Genomic DNA, 23,308 nt, shown 5'->3' with positions numbered 1-23,308 from the left:
GAGAAAGGAGACGTTTTAGGGTGATTTGTTGAGTCAATATACCACAGGGTTGCTTAGATTATGATCCCTGATCCTCGTGTATGAGATTCATCTAGGTGCTTGTTAAAAATGCAAAAGTAGGTGCCTGGGTGGCTCAGTCGATTAAGCATCTGACTTCACTTCAGGTCATGATCTCACAGATTGTGAGTTCGAGCCCTGTTTCAGGCTCTGTGCTGACAGCTCAGAGGCTGGAGCCTGCTTCAGATTCTGTGTCTCCTTCTCTACCTGCCCCTCCCTCTCTTTCTCTATCTCTCTCTCTCTCAAAAATAAGTAAACATGAAAAAAAAAATTAACAAAATGCAGAAGCTATAGTCTTACCTTGTGGAAGCAGAATAGATATGTAGGCAGAGAATAAGCAATTTTATCAAGCACACCAAAGTATTCTCAGCTTTCACTAAAGGTTTCATATCTTCTAGGATTTGATATAATTGTAGAAGTAGAAGCAGGCCTGCAGTATAGAAGACAAAAAAAAAAAAAAAAAAGATCATCGATAAAGTCATTTACAGACAATTTCCCACCATAATTCAAGACAACAAATTTTTCCTGGTAGCAACAATAATTATTCTAATTTTCAGGTTTATAGAGGAGAGATTGGATTGTTTTGAGTCCGGGAAGAGAAGTTGTGACTAAGTAAATTTACGTGTTTATTAAAAGGTATAAGGAAACATTTTAAGTTGTTTTCTAATAAAATCTTTTAACTGTTGATTGCAGCAAACCGATTTTCCATCTGCTTCTGCCTTCATAATAGAGGATTCATTGTGAAAAAAATATTGCTAAAAGACGTTCTCCCTCTTTGAAGAAATGAACAAATGCAAGATTGTTGTCATACGATAACCTTGCTGGAATGTGAAAGACTTTGGCCGAGTGAGGGAAAAGCTTAGAGATGCAAGATGACTGCCCGGGACCAATAGAAAGAAGTGTTCTATTTAATCTTCAGAGGAAAGCCAAAGCTAGATTAAGAATTAGAACTAAAAACAGTTTAAAAATGTGGGCTGCTACATGAACAGTATGGCTATATCCTAAAATATGCCCCCACTGTAAAACACAAAGACGCTGGGTAAAGAATGACAAAAATGACATTAAATGAATTGCTGAATTACAAGACAGTAAAAGAAAGAAATCACCAAACATGACATGGATGCCTCAGTTTTAAAAAATCAACAAAGATCAGGGAAAACCAAACCAACCAACCAACCAAAAAAATCAATCATAAGCCAAAACTAGCATAGTAAGCAAAAGTGGAACACAAGGCCAGCCCGAGGAGACATCACAATACCAGGAACTAATATCATGGGGGACCCACGGCTGCACGTGACAGAACAGTAAACAAAACCTAGGGCCTGCCCAAAGTGGGGTAACTGCACAAAGTGGTACAACCGAATAGGCTACTCCTTCTATGAAAATATTGACTGAGAAAAATTGGCCTACCAGTTCGGGAAACTGAAAGAAAATCGATTTATCTCAGAAGCTCTGGATGGGATGATAATAAAATAATAATAATAATAACAACAGCAATAATAAGAGTCTCCCCTGAGCATTGAAAATCACAAAGCTTAAAAGTTATCACAAGAAAAATATCTGTAACTATGTGAGGTGATAAATATTAACTTATTGGGGGGATCATTGCACAAAATACACATATATCAAATCATTATGTTGTACACCTTGGGCTAATACAATGTTATAGGTCAATTATATCTCAATAAAACTGGGAAAAAAGGAAAACAACAACGCTGCTCTGACACAAATCTCGGATTCAAATTTACATCACTCATGTGTTCAGGGAAAAACCAAACCGAGAAATTAAATTTACCTGGTTCCTAATTGAAAGCAACCCCCTGGTAATGTCTGAAAAGAAAATGCTTGAGAACTTCCAGGATTATTGACAAATACATATCTGGTTACAGGAAACAAGGATCGGGTCCTAAAATAATAAAAACTGATCTGCACCTAAACCATCACAGTGAAACTGCAGAACACCAAAGACAAAAAAGGTTCCTAAAATCAACTAGAAAGAAAAACCAGATTACATACAAAGATGAGGCCATCACATCCTACAATGGCCCTCTGATGGATAATACCTTTGTATAATCTGTTGAGTTTAGGCTGAACCTGTGACTTTCTTCTACCCAGCAGAATATGACAAAGGTGACTGGATAGTCATTTCTTGATTAGGCTCCATTATAGAAGATTCTGTCTTAGCAGATGGCTGTGAGAGACTCCCCCTTGCTGGCACTGAAGAGGTAAACTCATAGGCGGAAGGGCCTCTGAAAGATCCACACAGCAAATAACTGTGGGGCTAGAAGAGCCGAGAGCAGCCTCCACCTGACAGATAGCAGGAAAATGGAGACTTCAAGCCTACACCCAAAAGGGACTGAATTTTACCACTATTTTTACAGTTAGAAAAGGACCTCAAGCTCCAATAAAGAATGCAGCCTATCTGATACTCTGATTATAGACTTGAGAGACCTGTGGCCCAGCTAAACCATGCCTGGACTTCTGACCCACAGAAACTGAGAGATAACAAATGTGTGCTGTTTTAAGCCACTAGTTCCTGCTCCCTTGTTATCCAGTAATAGAAAATGAACACATAATTTGGTGCCAAGAGCAGAATTCAAACCCACTGAGACATATGTCCAGAATCTATGGGACATAGCTAAAGCAGTCCTCCAAAGAAATTCATAGTATTAAATACACACAATAATACAATGAAATCAGTGAAATAAAGCATGCAGCTCAAAAAGAATAGAAAAAGACCAAAAAAGTAAAGCAAAATAAAACAAATACAAGAAATTCTAAAGGTAAACATTGAGTTAGAAAACAGAGAACAAAGAGTTGATTCTTTTTCTTAATGTTTATTTTTGAGAGAGAGGGAAAGAGATTGTGTGAGCAGGGGAAGGGGCAAAGAGAAAGGAAGAGAGAGAATCCCGAGCAGGCTCTGCACTGTCAGCACAGAGTTCCATGTGGGGCTTGATTTCACAAACCTGAGATCATGACCTGAGCCGAAATCAAGAGTCAAGACACTTAACTGACTGAGCCACCCAGGCACTGCAAAGAGCTGATTCTTAAGAAAGACAACAGGATAGATAAATTATTAGCTAAAAAAAAAAAAAAAAAAAAAAGATAGAATGACAAATACACAAAATAAGAAATTAAAAGGCAGACATACGCACTAAAACACAAAAATTGGGGGGATGCCTGAGTGACTCAGTCAGGCATCTGACTCTTGATTTCAGCTCAGGTCATCATGGTACCCGGAATGGAGCCACAAATCGGGCTCTGTGCTGACAGTGTGGAGACTGCTTGAGATTCTCCCTCCCCTGCTCTCTCTGCCCCTCCCCCACTCTCACCTCTCTCTCTCAAAATAAATAAGTAAACATTTAAAAATAAGACACAAAAAGTTTTTTTTTTTAATTTTTAAAAAATGTTTATTTATTTTTGACAGAGAGAGACAGACAGAGCATGAACGGGGGAGGGGCAGAGAGAGAGAGAGGCAGACACAGAATCGGAGGCAAGCTCCAGGGTCTGAGCTGTCAGCACAGAACCTGACATGGGGCTTGAACTCACAGACTGCAAGATCATGGCCTGAGCTGAAGTCGGAGGCTCAACCGGCTGAGCCACGCAGGTGCCCCAAGAAGTTTTTTAAAGTTTGAGATTTTGGGGTGTGTGGGTGGCTCAGTCGGTTAAGCCTCCGACTTCGGCTCAGGTCATGATTTCACGGTTCATGAGTTTGAGCCCCACATCTAGCTCTGCACTGAAGGCTCAGAGCCTGGAGCCTTCTTCGGATTCTGTGTCTCCCTCTCTTTCTGCCCCTCCCCCACTCGTGCTCTATCTGTCTCTCTCTCTCTCAAAAAATGAATACATGTTAAAAAAAATTAAAAAAAAATAAAGTTGGAGATTTTATTGCATCGTTATATGCAAATCAATTTTTGAAAATTAGAGGGAATGTATAGCTTGTTAGGAAGATATAATTTATAAAACTAGCTTCAATAGAAGTATAAAGTTTAAGTAGTCCGGTTTTCATAGAAGAAATAAAAAGTTGTCAAAGAGCCTCCTCATCCCATAAAAGTCACCAGAACAAATGGTATGAAAAAGGAATTCTACAAAACTTTAAAGACCACAAATGCTGAATAACTCAACTTATACATCGAATCTAAAAACAAAACAAAACAAATGAACAAAACAAACAGAAACAGACTCATAGAACAAACTGATGACTGCCAGAAGGGAGAGGCTAGGGGGATAGGAGGATTAAGGGGTACTATCTTCTAGTTATACAATCAATAAGACACAGGGAAGTGATTTACAGAATAGGGAATATAGTCAATAATATTGAAACAACTTTGTATGATGACTAGGCTTATTGCGGTGACCGTTTTGTAACATATATAAATATCAAATCGCTATGTCGTACACCTGAAACTAGTACAATGTTGAATGTCAATTATTCTTCAGTGAAAACAAACAAAAAGAGCTCTTGAAGACCAAATAATTTCAATGCTAATTAAAATATGCCAGGGCACTGATAAAGAAGTACATCTTCCAAATTATTTTCATTAGGTGAATTTTAACAGTGACATAAAAACCACACACACACACACACATATATACATACTAACAAGCATACATACATGCACATGCATATATATACATAACTGCAGACCAATCTCATTTCTAAATATAGATATTAAATCTTAAATAAAATATTAGCAAACAATCCAATAGTACCTCAAGATCAAGTGGGTATTTCAATTTGAGGAAATCTATAAATAATTCATCTTACTAATGGATCCAAGGGAAACTCTATATGAAAATGTCCAATATGGCCAGAAAGGCATTTCACATAAATCAACCTCAAATTATAAGAAAATGTTTGATGAAATACAAATTGGTGAAACCTTTCTTAGTATGATAAATTATATATATTCCTCAACCCAAAAGCCAGCATCTTACCTAATGGAAAAACATGAGATGCATTTCTACTATAATAAAGGGCAATACAAGGATGCCCATTATCTTTCTAATGATTTAACATTTTATTGAAGACTTGAGCCACTGTAGTTATTACACAAGAGAAAACAAATCCATACAGTACAGCTTCCTATACGGTGTGCCATAGGTGACAGGTAAGTCAGATACTTTCCTTCAGCCCTTGGAATGTCCAGGAAGGCCAGGGAAATTGCCTTTGACCGGGGCACCCTACTTGACTTGTCTCAGTGAATCAGAGAATGAATATTAGTTCTGAAGTGTGATGACCCATTAAAAAGTTTGGGAAGCACTGTTTTATAAAAATTCATATACTTGTGCTCTGGGAGGTACATGCAAGAATATTCATAAGAGCATACACATTGGTGAAAAAAACTGAAAATGACTCAAATGTCCATAGAAAGGCAATTGAATACATTTCTGATACACTATATAGCTATGACATGGATGAATCTCAAAAAGGGGTGTTGGGTGAAAAAAGCAAGTTGCAATAGAATATGTACTACATAATCCCATTTTTAAGTTCAGATATACAGTATCTAGTAAACAATGTACAGGGATACAAACATTTATAAATATATACGAACACACATAGCGTATATGTATTTTCATATAACAAAAAGCAAGGAAATAATATACACAAAGCTCAGAGTAGTGGTCGCCCTTCTGTGCAATATAGGTTGAAAGAAAAGGGACTTCAAAGCAGTAAGTTTCATCTTTTTCTGTTTTTTAAATTGAGATATAATTGACATATCACATTGTATTAGTTTTAGGTGCCCAACATAATAATTTGAGATATCTCTATATAATAGATGATATATATAGATATACCTATTAATATTGATATATAGATATATCAAAATGGTTACAGTAAGTTTAGTTGACATTCTTCACCAAACAAGTTTTTCCTTGTGATGAGAACTTTTAAGATCTAGTGTCTTGGCAAATTTCAAATATACGATACAGTAGCGTTAACTATAGTTACGATGCTGTACATTACTGTCTATCTTATAACTGGAAGTTTGTACCTTTTGACCCTTTTCACCCATTTTGTGTCCCCCACCCCCCCAGGTTCTATTTTTTAAGGTGAATGGTGGACACTCGGGAGTTTGCTTTATCATTGTTTTTTTTTGGGGGGGTAATATGTAAATATTTTCATATTTTAAGAACAGATGGAAAAGTCATAGATATAAATTATCAGAAACTAAGAGTTCTTTTAATCCTCTTCTAATTGGGTTAGCTTAAATAAGAAATATAATTATTGATATTGTATAAATGATGCACTGACATTTTGTTTTTCAAAGAAGCACCTTTGAAAAGCATGCTGTCACTGTTTCCAGACAGCTACTCCTTCCTATAGATTGCATGGGTCATGATGCCATGACCGAAGTATTGTTATTCATCTGTTGCAATCAACCTCTAAATTATAGACAACATTTCGAGAATAAAACAGCCTCTCTAGGGCTGTCTGTTGTGAATTTTGCCCCATGACATAAAAGAAAGCATTTGAAAACATGTAAAATGTTTATATTGGAATAGAGAAATTCAGTTTCTTGTCTCCTGGGAAATGACTAAGATAAGGTTTCTCATTCTTTGCCACTACAGAAATAGCACATTTTAAAATCCTGCGATTGGAAAGCAAAACTCCACCACTTTCCCAATGCTCCATTGTTTCTCAGCAATAAAAATGGCAATAGTTCATGTTTCATATGTGCCTGATGATAAACATGAGTGCAAATAAATTCAAATATTTGTATTGTTTAGATTTAACTCTAGTAGGACCAATTCATTAAATGAAGTGGAATCTGTCAGATACTGGTTTGTATCTGCTTTGTTATAATCATATTGATCAGATCCCGTATTATATAGTCAGACTACCTTCTACATTCCTATCTTTTGTGACTGGCTGCTCTTCAGTGATTCTTAGCTGTCTCTCTCAGGCAAGGCTGTAACTGCCATAATGGCCTCCAACGAAGGTGCACTTGACCTCTGCTATTATCCAGAATCCAAAGAAGAAGACAAATAATACATATACCTACAGGGCTACACCCACTAACTTTATCCCTGGTCATGCTTCTCTCTCTCTATGGACTTACAGCATAGTATTAAAATTTTTATCTCCACCAAGAACCGCAGGCTATAGCCACTGTGCTTTTCTATTTGGGACCTCATTTGTTGACCTAGTAAATGTCATAAACAAGTGAGAAGCAGAACTCTGAGCAGGCCAGTTGCTAGAGAGAAATCTGTTTTCTTGCCTGAACACCATGCAATGCATTTCCTTCTAATATGTACAGAATAAATAAAAAATTAAAGCACTCTTTCTGTATAGAATGATTCAATGAATCTTTCCCTTTTCTTTGTTTTATTTTGCTCCTTTTTCCCCCTATTAAATCCTGTTCTTTTTTATGCAAGTAGCTTTAAGTTGCTTTGGGATGTGTTCTTCACTTCAGGAAAGTTTTAGGGGCTTAAACTGGGGGGAGAATGATTTAAGATCCCAAAGCTTATTTGGCAGGTGATGTAAAAGATTTTTTAAGTGCAAAGCAATAGCATATCTCCACGGTAACTTTCAAACTACGGTATGGCACAGAGGTCTTGAAAAGATCAATCGATGCTTGCTTCTCCTACAGAGGTGTGTCTTTATTTTCTGCTCTTTCCTTTACCACCCCTACCCCCACCCACCAGTCTAAAGAAGATAAGCAGTTCAGAAGGTGCCCACTGCGTTCTTAGAGCAGCAGAACTCTCATATCTGCCATTTTTACACCACCTTTGCCTTTCACTCTTTCCTTTTTCTTGGGTCTGAGGAGTTTAGCAAGAGTAAATAAAGCCTAAAAGTTGAGTTGTCTGAAATAGTGATAGCGAGAAGTTTCGTTCTGAGCATCATCCATTTTAGGGTCAAATAAAATAGCGCAGGTCAAAGGAAAAGAACATGGCACTTCTCACAAAGTCTCATAACACAAGTTCAAGACCATACACCTCTCACGGGTACTGAGACATCATAAAGTTCCTCAGCATAGTGAACCGTATCTAATAATTCTGCTGATATATCTTTTTACCTGGCCATTTAAAAGCTAAATAAATTTCCACTATCCTTCCTGAGTTCTGAGATTTTAATACCAAGGCGTTTCTTCTATGGCTTCCTCCAGGCTTGAGGCTAATATGCTATCCCTCAGGCTCCTTGTCTCCACACTCCATCTGGAATCTCACTTCTCCTGCTTCCAAAACAATAGACTAGAAATAGGAATATATTTTCCAGGCTCTGTCAGGCTATCTTCAGTGCCAAGGCAGTGGCTGGGGGGACATGGATGGACACAAGTCTAAGAAACCAACCAGAAAGACTGCGGCACACTCTAATGACAACCCGGATAACTCAGACGCCCATGCTCCTCAGTTTCCACACCCAATCCTGTATTTTAAGGGGTAGATTAGATTTGGGTTGTGTGGTATCAGGTGTAGAAAATTACCTTTAAGATATTATGTAGTGAGCTCATGCTTGGAGCATTAAATGAGGCATTATCGTGCTAAAGAGACACTGTCCAGAAGCAATGGAGATAGCCCTGGGAGCCGCTTCCTGTGTTCTTGTCTCCTATTACCTCTGCTGCTTTCTCTACTTACTAATCCTTGGCTTGCTCTCTAGGCTACTCCTCTGGCATCCACCCTGCTCAGCTCCTGGCAAGGGTCCAGTTCTTGGCTCTGCTGGCCTCTCTGCTTGTGGAATGAGTCGGGTGCCTGCTCTGCTCCAGTTTGCTGGACTAACCTGGCAAGATCTGTAGTTTTGACTCTGTCCAGCCCATGTCGCCATCTTGTTTGAATGTCCTTTTCAAGAAGAGCTCTAAAACCAGTGATAGAATTTTTTATGTTTCTTTAAAGCTTCCAGTTGCTTTCCTCTTTTTTTCTTTTTAATTTTTTTTAATGTTTGTTTATTTTTGACAGAGAGAGACAGGGCATGAGCGGGGGAGGGGCAGAGAGAGAGGGGGGACACAGAACCCGAAGCAGGCTCCAGGCTCTGAGCCGTCAGCACAGGGCCCACACGGGCCTCAAACCCACAGACCACGAGATCATGACCTGAGCTGAAGTCGGATGCTCAACCGGCTGAGCCACCCAGGCGCCCCGCCTTTCTTCTTTTAAAGCAGTGTGTCTCCTTTCTTTTTGCCAAATTTTGGAATATATATCCTAATTTTAAATTTAGTAAATCTCTCTTCAAATAAGGATGAGCAGAGGCATATTTTTAATGAGTTTAGTTCAACATATTTTAATAAATAAATTCAATTTAAATTCAAACATTTTAATATAAGTTTAAAGTTTTAATGAATAAATTCTAGGAAAGTATAACATATATTCCACCTGACATAGAAAAATGAGAAATTTATTAATTCATAAATCATCTACATATTAAAAGGACTTAGACATCAAAATCTGTATGGGAAATACTTTAAGTGAGGGACAGCTTTATTGTAGCAAATAAGCATTGAAAATGTGTCCAAACACTTGTATTTCTGTCCTAAATCCGCCCTTTCAAGGTGAGGTGGCTTTTCTAAATCTCAGTCTTTATTACCTGTAAAATAATATGAATATTTAAAACTGCACAATACTTTATTTATAACCAGTACTACTAATGTTATCAGATTTAATGTAATTTCTGGTTTTTTGGCTCTTGTTCTAGTTCCTTGGAACGATTCCTTCCCCATAGTCTGAGACTCATCAGGGTCAGTCTTGTATGTGCTCACCAACTATGCGGTCACACTCACACACCCACACTCCACACTCAGAACACCCGGCTGCCTTCGCTAGTACTGCTGATAACACGAGCAACATCAACACTGCTGGGCACCATCATCCCTTATGCTGGGTATCGCCACAGTCTACTTGATACAAGGTCTACTTGACTCTAGGTCTACCAAGTATCACTTCTCTTAAAGGGAACAAGAGCCAGACACAAGTTAAAGTCATAAAATCAGATTTTATTCCTATAGGAACTATTGAAGTAGGGAAAAGAGACCTCAGTATAGACCTAGGATCTGTTCAGAATATAGCATGGACAAATGGGGATTTACAGCCAAGGAGAAAGATGAGTGCCAGTGGATGGAAATTAGTAAGAGGATACCTCAGGATTAAGGGTGATTCTGGCTAAATCAATTTGACGAGATTCTTGCTGAAGGCAGGCCAGGATGATCAGATGCCAAGGATGTGGAATGAGGAATTTTATTAGCCATGTGGGGTGATCAGATATTGAGGGTGGAGATTCTTGTAAAATTTACTTAACAAGATTCTTGCTACAACTGAGCATTGCAGACCCTACAAGGACAGACACCAAAGCTTAGGTCCAGACCATTTAGAGAAGACTGACTAAAGTTTAACCAAGGAGAGAGTCTAGTCATTTCTCATACTGGAAGTCACTGCATTTACCAGGACCCACTGCTGTTGCCTCTCTGCATCTCTGTGCCTATCGCCACTCCTATTGCTAACCTCTGCAGCTAGTCTTTTTTCGCTCATTAGCCTCTGCTGCCAGGTTCCAGAGTACTGATGTCTCCCAACGGTGATGGTTCTGGACCCTTGAGGGACCGAACATAGAAGAATCTAACATTTTTAGGAGAGACCTAAAGCAGTGCTGCTTCTCTTCATGCTGGAGTTTTCATAAAACAACTTTTCCCCCTGATTTTACTTACTCTTCTCCCCAGAAGACTTAGACATGTGTCCATGGGGGCAGAACCAATAACTAATACAAGTGACAAAACGATTATACTCAGAATCACTCTTTCCCTCCAACTCTGCTGTTTCGCTTTGGGGCCCAGCTTGGGAGTATTCCATCTTCTCAGGAGCTTCCCCAGTCACTCTTCTGAGCAGACTTCTGGCAGGCTGCCCTCCAGTTTCATTGCACATGCTCAGGCATATCGAAATCCCAGCTTATGTGCAAATCAGATCCCTTTAGTGTAGTGCACACAAAAAGTTTTTACAATAATAAAGATTGAAAGAGAGGTCATGACCATTTAGGGGAGAGAAGAGGTTGTACGTGGATTTCCCTTCCTGGTAGCTTCTAATGATTTTAGGCATTCCGGATGAGATTATTATTATAATTAAGCCATAATCTCAGGCCTAAACTTTCTGGCTGCCAAGATAAACATAATACAATAAACGTGCTTCTGGATATCATGAGCTTGTAATGCAAAATAAGGTTATGTTTCTTTTAACATCCAAATCGATTTCAGGAAGTTTGCTCTGGTGCTGTGTTCCTCCTCCCAAGTGGCTTCTGGGAATCTCTGAGGCATTGTTAGATGTTCTACCCATCCAACCTAGTGGTCTCTTCTCGGGTCTACCAGGTGTCTGGCCTCCCAACCTCTCTCCAGAGCTCTTGCAGGTCACATCATGTCATCTCATAAGTTGGTTCTTTGGGCTGCGCTCTCCCCATCCTAGGCTTCTCCAAGCAGGTATATAAATCCCTTGGTTAATTCTCCAAAGGTGGCTAGATCCTGACTTCAGTGTTTTACAAGATTTCACTGGATGTTAAAGGGACATCAGAAGTACACATAGCAGTGTCTCACATGGCTTATAGTACTGGGTATGTTTGAGTTTTTTAGGAATCGGCCACAACTTAAGGATCCCCACCTAGGTCCCAAGGAGCTTCCACATAGCAGTTACCAGATTAACCTGCATCAGCTTTAGGCTCCATGGTCTTTGGTTTTAGGACATTTTTATTCTTTAAGTCTAGTCTTGTGACTCTTAATCTTGCAGAATGGAGGGTCCTCTCTTCCCCTCTTGAAAAATCTCTTATCTCCTGCCCTGGTAAAATCATAGGTTGGAATATCCACTTCCACCAAAAGAAGCCACTATCCTTCTCAATTTATGGGTTGTGATCTGTAGGGCCTCGATAGAACAATAGTAGAAGCTAATACATGGAATATGCCCTGAGCTCTATATTATTTAATCTTAAACAATACCATATGAAGCATGTCCACAGTTTGATCAAAATCTATGTTTTATGTAATCATTTCATTATACTAATTTTTCAGAGGTAGAGGGAAATGCAGGGAAAAAAATTACATCAACTTTAGCTAGTGAACAAACACAAAACATCTCAATTTGAAGCATCTACATTCAGGGATAAGATGACCTCACGGTACCACCCAGAGGATTGGTACTTCTTTTACGGTGGGGTAACTCAAGAGTCTTACTGGTGACTTTCCTAAAATAAAATGTATCTGTTTTAAAATTTTGCTTCTATACCTCCAGAAACCCCAAACCTACAGAAACCCACAAAATGCAATTCTCTCTTTTAAAATATTAAAGTTCTGGGTGCACCTGGATGGCTCGGGTTTAGTGTCTGACTTCGGCTCAGATCATGATCTTGCGGTGAATGGGATCGAACACAGCATTGGGCTCTGTGCTGACAGGTCAGAGCATGGAGCCTGCTTTGGAATTCTGTGTTGCCCTCTCTCTCTACCCTTCCCCCACTCACATGCTGTCTCTGTCTCTGTCTCTGTCTCTGTCTCTGTCTCTGTCTCTCAAAAAAAAATAAATAAATAAATAAACGTTAAAAAAATTAAAATATTAAATTTCTGGATTTATCAGGTACTCAGGTAAAATACTAGGACTACCCCTGTTACTATTGTTATTTATTGAAGTAATGTATAAATATGTGAGCTCCTCCTCATGTCTCAAGAACTGTTATCATTATTTCATTTGATAGCTTACTATTGCAACAGCTACTGAAAGTTAGGGTTTTACATTCATTTTACAAATGAAGAAACGGGCTTAGAGAGATTAAATAACCTATCCAATTCATGCAACTAACATATGGCAGAGCTGTTATCTGAAGCCGAATTGTATATTAACCATGATACTATGATTATTGAGAACCTCTAGAAATAGAATGTTATTCTGGGACCTTTATATTTTCTTAGAAAAACTAATTAGTTGCAGACATCAAATGATTCTGCTCTGGTCAAATTTAGATCATTTGCCCATGATGGCAACAGAGGTAAACTCAACATTGAGTTGTCTCAAATAATCTCTGGACAGGTGTCTACCAATGACCCAAAACATCATAATTATGCACCAAGAGAGTCAAATTGTGTTTGAGATGTGCGAAGTATGTCTCAGGTTTCAGAAAACCCTACTTCTTTATTATTATTATTCATTACCCATTTTTTGCACAGAGCATGTTTTCCAGCCCTGGCATTCAATTTCTCACATTTCTTATACCTTGCACAATTTTTAAAATTAAATATATAATATATAAATAATTTATACTTTGATATACTTAATATTTATATTATAAGCATTAGATAAAAATATTTTATATATCCAACTATTTCAGTGTTCAGCAACAGGATTTCTAAAATAGAAGTTTGAAAATATCTTTTTGGGTAGGGTTGACAGACAAAGCAAAAATAATAAAAAAATACAAAGCACCTTGTTAAATTTGAATTTCAGATAAATAACAAATAATTTTTTAATGTTTATTTATTTATTTTGAGAGAGAGAGAGAGAGAGAGAGAGAGAGTGTGTGTGTGTGTGTGTGTGTGTGATTGGGGGAGGGGCAGAGAGAGAGAGGGAGACAGAATCCGAAGCAGGCTCCATGCTCTGAGCTGTCAGCACAGAGCCCAACATGATGCTTGAACCCACAAACCATGAGATCAGATGACCTGAACTGAAGTTGGACACAACCTACTGAGTCACCCAGGGGCCCCAATAACAAACAATTTCTTAGTGAAATCATGTCCTATACAATATTTGGGACATATTTATACTTAAAAAATTCAATGCTTATCTGAAATTCAAGTGTAACTGGGTGCCCTGCATTTCATCTAGCAGACCCATTCTACGGACACAAGCTTAAATCTCTAAGCTGTACTTTAATTTTATCTAGTGTTCGGTTCAGGGTACTTCGTGAGAAATGAACACTTGTTGTTTCAATCTGTTTGGAAGCTCTGGTGTGGACCACTTAAATCGCTAAATGGCTTGGTACGTCCCTGATAGTTATTTGCCATTACAGAGATTTATAGCATATGTGGATCTTGATCTGAACTATAGTCAGCTCAAGAAACTGTCTATGATACTCTGTTATTTTCTGCTGTGTCGAAGCCAAAGTAATTATGGATTTCTCTGGAGGAAAACACATCCATTGATTTTAAGTTGTTTTGGGGAAGTTAATTTAATGTAAGTTTCCTTCTGCCATGACTGTGACTTTCATATATTGTACACAACAGTTGAGTCGAAAACAAAATGCCTTTTGTTGAGAAGTCTGGTGTTTTGACGTTTTTTGTTTGTTTTGCTTAAAGGAGGCAATTTGGGGAGAGGGGTTAGTGAAAAGCAGAGGAAGTCGGCAGAGACTTGAAGCAAAGTTCTTCACCTTAGGTCACTGAACTTCTGGGGTACAGGTTAAATTTTGGTTTGGGGAGTCTCATTTGCCTCAAGTAGCCATCTCAGCCAGTCCACCACAGACGAGACAGAAACATGAACGCCCTTCTGTCACTCCGCTGATGTTGGCTTTCAGGACCTCATGAAACCAGCTCCACAGGAAAGCCTAATATTTGAACTTTTCACTCTTGATTCACTTTATTAGACAGCAGTGAAAGTTAGCCTTGTGCTAAATGCTGAAGAGAAAACACAAAACCCCTTATTAATCAGCCTTTCTGTTTCTCCTTTTTCCTCTCTTTAGATAGATTTTTAAAGAAGTTATTTCTTCTTAATTCACTTGTCAGACGCTGAAACAGGTTTGAAAATAAAGGTGATAACGAGAAGGAAAATAAAAAAAAAAAAAAGATGAGTTACAGGGAGACCACCCAAGAAAAATGTTTTTATACACTATTAAATACTTTCCAGTCTTTTAAACTCTTTTTTACTTCTGACCTGAACAGACCAGAACTAAATTTCTCAAATATTAAAAAAAAAGAAAGAAAGAAAGAAAGAAAGAAAGAAAGAAAGAAAGAAAAAGAAAATAACATACCTGTGCCCAAATTCTTGACAAAAGTTGTGGAGGAATCTATAACGTGTTATAGCATTGTAGTTATATCTTAAAAAGTTCCTGCGTAAATAAATATCATTTTTTTAAAAATGAGAATTTAGGGGCACCTGGGTGGGTCAGTAGGTTAAGCGTCCAACTCTTGGTTCAGCTTAGGTCATGATCTCACGGGTTCATGAGTTTGAGCCCCGTGTCAAGCTCTGTGCTGAGGGCATGGAGCCTGCTTAAGATTCTCTCTCTCTCTCTCTCTCTCTCTCTCTCTCTCTCTCTCTCTCTCCCACTCCCCTGCTTGTGTGTGCTCAGACATTCTCGTGGTCTCTCTCTCAAAATAAATAAACTTTTTTAAAAAATAAGAATATTTTTAAGATGGAACACTGTAACTGTATCCTCACTCTTTTCTTTCTTGATGTTACAGAGTCAGAGCATTATCCAAATGCCAGAGAACCTCAACACAGAGCAGCCTAGCTGGGGAGTTCTAACCCAAACAAAAATCAAAAGTGGGAAACTGTGGTGGAAGAGAAGAGTCAGAAAGGAGTCTAACCAAATCTTTTATTTAAGTTTCATGTCTCTGATCTCAGTATTGTAGAATTACATGTGTATATACATTTACACACATATGTAATCTCTGAGAGTTTATGCTCATGAAATAAATCCTTTGCTTACCACATTAACACTGCACAGCCTCAAGTTCCACATGGCCTACATTTGAAAATAACCTCCGCACTAAGATCATAAGCTATAAGCTTCCCAACTGACCACTGTCAAAATGAGCTGATCTTTGACTTCTGTAGAGACAACATAAACACACCCTCTCTCTAGACAGAGGAAATGCTATGCCGTTTGGATGAATGATGATTCATTCAGGACTGAGCAATCAAAAGGATAAATGAGAAGACATTTCAAGCATGTGCTATTAGGTTTCAGAAGACTCTATTTTCAAATGAAGGCCCAAAGATGTCAAAAGAAGTGTTTGGAAAGCAGTGCGGGTTCATGGTTTGTGTGTGGAAAATAGTAGATTCTAATCCTAGGGAGGACACTGATTAACTGCATGAAGGCAGCAAATCATGGAGCTCTCTGAGTTGTCTGCAGTACAGAGAATCATGCTACCTCCTATTCCAGGAATATTGGGATCACCTAAGGAAATACATGTTAGGTACTTTTACAATTTAAGAAACCATGTAAAGAAGTCAAAGAAGAAATTCACTACAATGTGAACATTATAAAAACAACAATACTGTTTCTCTTACACCAAGGTTGCTAAGTGTGATGTATGGTCACCCAAATGGACAGGCTTTAGGAGGTCCTGGGCTTTCGTGACCCCATACAACTAGGCAGTTATGAAGCTGTGAGGCAGCCCCATCAGGCATGGCCCAGAAGAAATGCAGCTGAGCCCCTATTAAGAACACCTACCTTTACCTTGCTGAACTTGTTTATTCAAGAAACATTTATTGATCACCTGAGCACAGGGTGCTGTTTGCTCTGTGCCAGGGTTTCAGCACCATTGACATTCTGAGCCAGATAACGCTTCGTGCTGAGGGTTATCCTGCACACTATAGGATGTAGAGCAGCGTCCCTGGCCTCTCCCCTCTGATTGCCAGTAGCATCAATCCCCGTTCTCGTTGGAATAACCAAAAATGTTTTCAGGTGGTACCACATATCCCCTCAGAGGCAAAATCAACTCCCATTGAGAACCAGTGCTTCACACTAAAACACAGCCCGGAACTTTGGTCAACACGAGACTCACTAATGATGCTGGTTGAACATGTGACTCCCTGGGCCCTACCTCCTGAGGTTCGGCACAGCTGAGATGGGGACCGGTAATCCAGACTTTTAACAGACTCTCCAAGTGGTTGTGATACGGAGGAAACCTTGAAAACCATGCCGCTTGGGGAAGATAAAGCTTTTAAAAAAAGGGTGGTTTCCACTCTGAAAGAGTTTATCTTACATCAAGGAGACCAGACTTGTGCCTCGTAAAGTTAGAACACTGCAACCAGGGCAAAAAGTAGGTTCTATGTGAGAAATATAAACACGTACTAAAGAGGTTGAGAGAACAAAAGATCAGTTTTCTTAGACTGGGGAAAGTTAGAAAAGTCTTCAAGTAGATGCTGAATTGTGAGTTTTGAATGATGGATGGGATTTTCAGATAGTTTTGAAAGAAAAGGGGGATCCAAGCATAGGAGATAGCCTAAGCAAAGGCAGAGAGGCTGGGAAATCTGCAACTAGCATCTAAGATCTATGCCTTCAAAACATATTTTGACACAGGGGCATCTGGGTGGCTTAGTTGGTTAAGCGTCTAACTCTTGATTTTGGCTGAGGTCATGATCTCAGGGTTTGTGAGTTTGAATCTGCTTGGGATACTCTCTCTATCCCTCTCTCTCTGCCGCTCCTCCACTCACTCCCTCTCTCTCAAAAGTAAATAAATAAATGTTTAAAAATGTATTTTGAGACAAATATGACATATATCTAGTACTATGCCTAGGACACAGCAAGCCGTGACTAAATGACAGATCCTTTAAGATTATAATTATTCCAATTATCCCTTCCTTAAAGGTACTATATTAACTCCCTTCAAAGAAGTTACCTAGCATACCCATGTTGATCAGAATCTGGCCATCATTTCCATCTTTAAGGGAACAATGAGAAAGTTGTTTTGTTCATGGTTCAGTTTTATGAGCTTTAGCAGAGGAGTGGAATAAAGGTGGTGCCTTGGGAGGACATAATAGGAAGTAAGTTAATCCTATAACTCAAAGATGGCTTTGACATTTCTTCTATATCTTTGACATTCCTTCTATATCTTTGACATTCCTTCTATATCTTTCTTAGGGAAGCTAGTTCCACTAAAGTACTTAATAAGAGATGACTGTCCTCTGTGAGGTGATGGTCGAGATGAGATACACCATAGAGTATATACTCAGCACCAATTCTGTTTTTCTAGGATTATAATTCATAGCTTACTTCAGGGTCTGATGAGCCTCAGGTCTAGAGCTGACCTGGTCACAGGCCACATCTTCCATAGCCATTAGGGCTAAAATTTCCTGTCTATACTGAAGTGAGTAAGTATCTTTGCTTTCCCCTTACAACACCCAGGATGAATTTGGGGCACAAAAAAATTTATTTATTTACTTCATTTATTTATTTTGAGAGAGAGACAGAGGCAGAAAGAGAGGCAGAGAGAGAATCCCAAGCAGGCTCTGTGTTATCAACATAGAGCCCAGTAGGGGCTCAAAATCACACACTGTGAGATCATGACCTAGGCCGAAATCAGGAGTCAGAAGCTCAACTGACTGAGCCACCCAGGAACCCTTGGGGAAAATTCTGTTAAGCAACCCTGCAACACTTATTTCTGTCAACGTACCACGGTACATCTAAAGCCCTAAGAGTCCTATATTCAACACTAACCCACTTCTCTATACAAGTCATTGGGTCAAAAGCATGTTGACACCCTTGAAGGCAAAGCCTACTTTTTTTTTTTTTTAATTTTTTTTAATGTTTATTTATTTTTGAGACAGAGAGAGACAGAGCATGAGTGGGGGAGGGTCAGAGAGAGAGGGAGACACAGAATCTGAAACAGGCTCCAGGCTCTGAGATATCAGCATAGAGCCCGACGTGGGGCTTGAACTCACGGACCGTGAGATCATGACCTGAGCCGAAGTCAGACACTTAACCGACTGAGCCACCCAGGCGCCCCGGCAAAGCCTACTTTTGCAAAATGTTTTTTATAATCTCTGTACCTAATAGAGTGCCTGGTGCATAAACGTGTTGGATAAAGGCTATTTTTTGAGTGGATGATTTCATAAATGGATTATTCATTATTCTTCAACCTTGGTTCCCAAGTTCTTGACTCCTTAATTGTTGTTTTAAACTACACTATTCAGGGGCTCCTGGGTGGCTCAGTTGGTTGAGCATCCGGCTTCGGTTCAGGTCATGATCTCATAGTCTGTGAGTTCGAGCCCCGCGTCGGGCTCTGTGTTGACAGCTCAGAGCCTGGAGCCTGCTTCAGATTCTGTGTCCCCCTCTCTCTGTGCCCCTCCCCCACTCATGCTCTGTCTCTGTCTCAGAAATAAATAAACATTAAAAAATAAATAAATAAACTACACTATTCATCAGGAGGTTGGGTTAAAGTGGTGGAGAGGTAGGGGGACTAGGATTTTCCTTGTCCCTCAAACACAAGGGAGGGACCCTCAAACACAGCTTGTCCCTCAAACACAGCTATATTGACGTCAGATCACTTGGACCACCCAGGTAATCAATCTGCAGAGTGGCAGAAATCTCCATAGTTGGAGGGAGACAGCTTGGCAGGATTGAGCCTCTGGAGCTGAAACTCAGAGGTATGAAATTGTGTGACTATAACCAAACAGAGTTGGAAGCCTTGCAAGTCCTGAGGAGGAGGGAATGGGCCCCAGAATGCATAGCTCCATGTAGTAATTTCAGAGGAACACTGGGAGAGAATAGTCCCCTTCCCGGAGTACTTTGGTAAGAGAGTTTATTGCCTCCCCAAGGATGCCAGCCAAAAGTCTTTTATCAGCAGGGTAGAATGGCACTACTCCAGAACAGGGTCCTCGTGGTGCAAGGTCCTTTAAGACACTGGGTTTTGAATCCCAGTAGAGCACCCAGGAAGCACAGGAGACTGTGGAGCATGGCAAACCAACTGCCCAGGCTACTCTGTGAGGGATGCCTGAAAAGCGTGGTTTGAGACACCTGGTCTGGGGAGGAGAGATTGGGGTGTCGCCATTTTCCTCCCCATCACCAACATGGTAGAACTTCAGAGAACAGGACAGCGTCCCCCAGTGGAGGCAAGAAAAGCTTGCACTGAACCCCACCCCTCCGAGCCTGGCAGTTGCTTATCTACTGCAGCAAGACTGACACTGAGTGAACCAGATGGCCTCTCCCCCAGTCCAGCACAGCCACGGGTCCCAGGCACCAAGAGACAGCTGGGTTTTTTTTTTTTTTAATTGTTGTTGTTTTGTTTTTGTTTTAAATTAAATTAAATTTTATTGTTCTTTCTTCCCTTTTCTTTTTTTTTTTCTTTTGGAATCAGGCTCATAGCTTCTGATTTGTTGTTGGTCAATCTTTATTTTACATATATGTATAAATTTTTTTGGATCAGGTATTTTTATTCTATTCTTTATCCACCTTTTCTCTTTCTTCGTCTTCTTTATTTTCCACTCTCATTATCTGGATTTAGCCTTACAGTTTTTTGATTTCCTGTTTGGTCACCTTTTCTCTCTTTCCTTTTTTCTCTTTTTATGGGATGAGGCTTCCCCCCACCTTATTCCTTTTCTTTTTCCAGGGTTACCTCAACAAACAAATCAAAGCACAACTGGTTGAATGTCCAAACACTCACCACTACAAACAAGGAGGAGCTCTGCAGACGACTGACCAGTGGGATAGAGCAGCCAAAATGCAACAACAGAGTCCATGTAACACACTCCTAAAACACTTCCTGAAGTGCCAGGCCTTGGACAGTGTATGACTCCTTTTTAATAGAGTACTACTCACAGGTGCAAGACACATAACAAACTTTTAAAACATGCAAAAAACAGAAACTTAGCCAAAATGACAAAATGAAGCAATTCTCCCCAAAAGAAAGTTCAAGAAGAAATCACCGCCAGAGAATTGCTCAAAACAGACATAAGCAATATATCTGAACAAGAATTTAGGATAATAGAAGACTAATAGCTGGGCTTGAAAAAAGCATAGAAGATAGCAGAGAAACCCTTGCTGTAGAGATCAAAGACCTAAGAACTAGTCACAGTGAATTAAAAAATGCTATGAGATGCAAAATAAACTAGATACAGTGACAGAGAGAGTGAAGAAGCAGAGGAAAGAATAGGTGAAACAGAAGATAAAATTATGGAAAATAATGAAGTTGAAAATAAGAGGGAAAGGAAATTACTAGATCACACGGGGAGAATTAGAGAACTAAGTATTTCCATGGAATGAAACAATATCCGTATCATATGAGTTCCAAAAGAAGAGGAGTGAGAGAAAGGGGCAGGAGGCTTATTTGAACAAATGATGGCTGAGAACTTTCCTAATCTGGGGAAGGAAACAGACATCCAGGTCCAAAAGGCATAGAGAACTCCCTTTAAAATTAACAAAAACAGGTCAACACCACAACATATCACAGTGAAACTGGCAAAATACAAAGATAAAGAGAAAATTGTGAAAGCAGCTAGGGACAAATGGGCTACACATAAGGGTAGTAGCAGATCTGTCCACCGAAATTTGGCAGGCATGAAGGGAGTGGCAGGAAATATTCAATGTGCTGAATAGGAAAAATATGCAGCCAAGAATCCTTTATTCAGCAAGGCTGTCATTCAGAATAGAAGGAGAGATAAAGCCTTTCCCAGACAAACAAAATCTGAAGGAGTTCATGACTACTAAACCAGCCTTACCAGAGATCCTAAGGGGGACTCTGTGAGTGGAAAGCAGCAAAGACTACAAAGGATCAGTGGCATCACCACAAATATGAAATCTACAGATAACACAATGGCACTAAATTCATACCTTTAATAATCCCTCTGAATGTAAATGGATTAAACGTCTCAATCAAAAGATAGAGGGTATCAGAAAGAATTAAAAAACAAGGTCCATCTATATGCTGCCTACAAAGAGACTCATCTGAGAATGGAGGACACCTGGAGATTGAAAGTGGATAGCCAGATGGCTGACAGATGCATGAAAAGATGCTCAATATCGCTCATCATCAGGGAAACGCAAATCAAAACCACAATGAGATACCACCTCACACCTGTCAGAATTGCTAAAATCAACAACTTAGGAAATAACAGATGCTGGCAAGAATGTAGAGAAACAGGAACCCTGTTGCACTGTTGGTGGGAATGCAAACTGGTGCAACCACTCTGGAAAACTGTGGAGGTTTCTCAAAAAATTAAAAATAGAACTACCCTATGACCCAGAAATTGCACTATTAGGTATTTATCCAAAGGATACAAAAATGCTGTTTCAAAGGGGCACATGAACCCTAATGCTTATAGCAGCATTATCAATAATAACCAAATTAAGGAAAGAGCCCAAATGTCCATCAACTAATGAGTGGATAAAGAAGATGTGGTACACACACACACACACACACACACACACACACACACACACAATGAAATACTACACAGTGATGAAAAAGAATGAAATCTTGCCATTTGCAATAACATGGGTGGAACTGGGGGGTATTATGCTAAGCAAATAAGTCAGAGAAAGACAGGTATCATATGATTTCACTCATATGTGGAATTTGAGAAACTTAACAGATGAACATAGGGGTAGGGAAGAAAAAATAAGATAAAAACTGAGAGGGAGGCAAATCATAAGAGACTCTTAAATACAGAGAACAAAATGAGGATTGATTGGGGGTGGGGGTTAGGGGGTGGATTAAATGGGTGATGGGCATTAAGGAGGACACTTTTCAGGATAAGCACTGGGTGTCATATGTAAGAGATGAATCACTGGGTTCTACTCTTGAAGCCAAGACTACATTATATGTGAACTAACTTGAGAATAAAAAAATAAGTAAAAAAATTTAAAATTAAAATTAAAAATGAAATAAAAAAAAAACGAGGCTACTGGTGTGGCCTTTCTAGTTTAGGTAATCTTCATCTGAAACTACTCTAAGTTGCATTGTCTTTCAGCTAGAGTAGAACTTTGCAGGCTTTCCACTTTCCAAGCTCACTTCCCCTCCCCCTTTTGGAAACCTACCAAGCCCTGTTTTGGTCACCAGTCCTAACTACTTTCTAAATTTCTCTGTTATTGAAGGATCATGTAGATATTTTCAAGAGAATAGTGGTGCTCCCATCAAGTTTCTTTAATAACATTCATATAAAACATTATATAATAGGGGTGCCTGGGTGGCTCAGTCGGTTAAGTGTCTGACTTCAGCTCAGGTCATGATCCCACAGTTTGTGAGTTCGAGCCCCGCATCGGGCTCTGTGCTGTTGGCTCAGAGCTGGGAGCCTGCTTCGGATTCTGTGTCTCCCTCTCTATCTGCCCCCTCCCACTCGCACTGTCTCTCTCTCTCTCTTAAAAAATAAATAAACATTTAAAAAATTAAATAATAAACATTGATTTTATGCAACCATAATTCTCAATCAGAAGACTGTTCCCAAACTCACAATGCCTACTGCTTGGAACCCTCCTGCTGGAAGAATATCTATTTTCCTCATATCTGTTTTCAATGAAAATTTAGAACAGCTGGACAGTCTTGTTTTCTATAAAATTCTACAATATGATTTAAGAGAAATAATTCTAAATATAGAAGATCTTTTCCAAAACGGTATCTTTGTAACTTACCAGCTATCAGATTTCACA

General features: G+C 39.3%; 1 long non-coding RNA gene across 1 annotated transcript in view; it reads right to left on the bottom strand.

Annotated features, from left to right (window-relative positions):
* Positions 1-372: 372 nt before the first annotated feature.
* LOC122238020 overlaps positions 373-23,308 on the bottom strand; it is a 75,459-nt gene continuing 52,523 nt past the window's right edge. Inside the window, exon 3 of the long non-coding RNA XR_006216954.1 lies at positions 373-487. This is a non-coding gene — a long non-coding RNA (uncharacterized LOC122238020). The remainder of the gene's footprint in view (positions 488-23,308) is intronic.

This window comes from Panthera tigris, chromosome B1 (assembly GCF_018350195.1).
Source record: "Panthera tigris isolate Pti1 chromosome B1, P.tigris_Pti1_mat1.1, whole genome shotgun sequence".
Classification (NCBI taxonomy): domain Eukaryota; kingdom Metazoa; phylum Chordata; class Mammalia; order Carnivora; family Felidae; genus Panthera; species Panthera tigris.
Note: the sequence above shows the minus strand (reverse complement) of the source record. Positions and strands in the feature narration are given on the sequence as shown.